Raw genomic sequence first — 1,353 nt, 5'->3', positions numbered from 1 at the left:
ATTAGGAATCTATAGAGTATACGCCCAACTCCCTCATATTATTTCAAACATGTAAGTTTATCAAAAAATTCATTTTTTCAAAAGGGCCCAATGATCAATTTTACATTTCCCATTATTTTCTTAATAATATCGAATTGTGTGCTTTTCCTTACAACTGATAAATACGTCACATACAAAGGAGGCCCAAAGGACAGATCTTTGCAGAATATGGACATGGGCCGCGAGAACGCAGTCCCTCACTACCAAAAATTACACTGTTTAGTTACCCTCATTTGGGGAAATCCATGGGACTGCCAATCCCAAGTGCAATGGAAAGGCCTCACCCTGGGAGCGCCTCCTTCATGATCAAGGCAGCTCCCCACAGGGTTGCCAACTTTTCGGTACATAAATATGTCCCCAGAGGATCCAAAATTATGTCATTTTTAACCAAAATATGTCCATATTTCGTCTTAAATATGTCCAAAACATGTCCATCTTGAAATCTCAGAACCTAGAGGTTATTTTTCTTATCAATCGGGATATTGACCAAAAAACGCTTTGGAAACATCTTTCAAAGCGGCCAGTCAACATCAAATTTATTGAAAACGAAAAAAACACATTTAATAACATTAAACATTTAATAACAAAAAAAAAACATTAATAACGCTAGCATAAAATCACAAAGATCCTTGTATTTTCTTTATCCTTGGCATCCTTACATTTTCTTAGGGCAGACCAGAAAACTGATGGATTTGCTTATTCAGAACGGAAATTAAAAGTTCTAATTTCCTTTTTCAGTGACCAAAAAGAATGGAGGGTAACTAAGCCCCCTCCCACGCTCACTTTTTTCCCAAAAACACCGGATCATAATTTTTAGATAGCCATTTTGTTCAGCAAGTTCAAAAAATACGATAACTATGTTTTTGAGGATGACCCCCACAGTATCTGGGGGACGGTCTGCAAGTTATGAACTATGTCCAGTGTTTACATTTAATATTGGTTATTGGGAAGTATACAAAAGTTTTCAGGGCAAATTTTTTTCTGGTAGTTGGGGGGGGGCGTTCTTTACGTGGGAGCTTTCCGTGGAGGAAGGGACATTGCTATGAAGGGGGCGTCGGATTTCCCAGCATAATTTAAAAAAAAAACAATAAGAAATTAAATAAAAAACAATTTTTCAACTGAAAGTAAGGAGCAACACCAAAACTTAAAACAAACAGAAATTAATACGTACATGATTGGGTTCGCCCCCTAGTCATTACCTCGCTCTTTGCGCTAATTTCTTTTTTTTTTAGTTTCATCAGAGCTATTTATTCTAATTAACGGCATTTGTGATTAAGGGGCCATTCTTAGAAAACAGGAAGAAAATTTGAACTT

The 1,353-nt window shown here is 36.6% G+C and overlaps 1 non-coding gene across 1 annotated transcript; it reads right to left on the bottom strand.

Moving 5' to 3' along the window:
• Positions 1–212: 212 nt before the first annotated feature.
• LOC148940374 (U1 spliceosomal RNA) lies at positions 213–372 on the bottom strand. Its single transcript, XR_016143495.1, has one exon. It is a non-coding gene; the product is annotated as a U1 spliceosomal RNA (small nuclear RNA).
• Between the last annotated feature and the right edge of the window lie 981 nt (positions 373–1,353).

The sequence above is a fragment of the Artemia sp. Qi Xiang Cuo genome, chromosome 20, assembly GCF_049724085.1.
Source record: "Artemia sp. Qi Xiang Cuo chromosome 20, ASM4972408v1, whole genome shotgun sequence".
NCBI classification, from domain to species: domain Eukaryota; kingdom Metazoa; phylum Arthropoda; class Branchiopoda; order Anostraca; family Artemiidae; genus Artemia; species Artemia sp. Qi Xiang Cuo.
The sequence above is the reverse complement of the archived record's forward strand: the minus strand, read 5'-3'. Positions and strand labels throughout refer to the sequence as shown.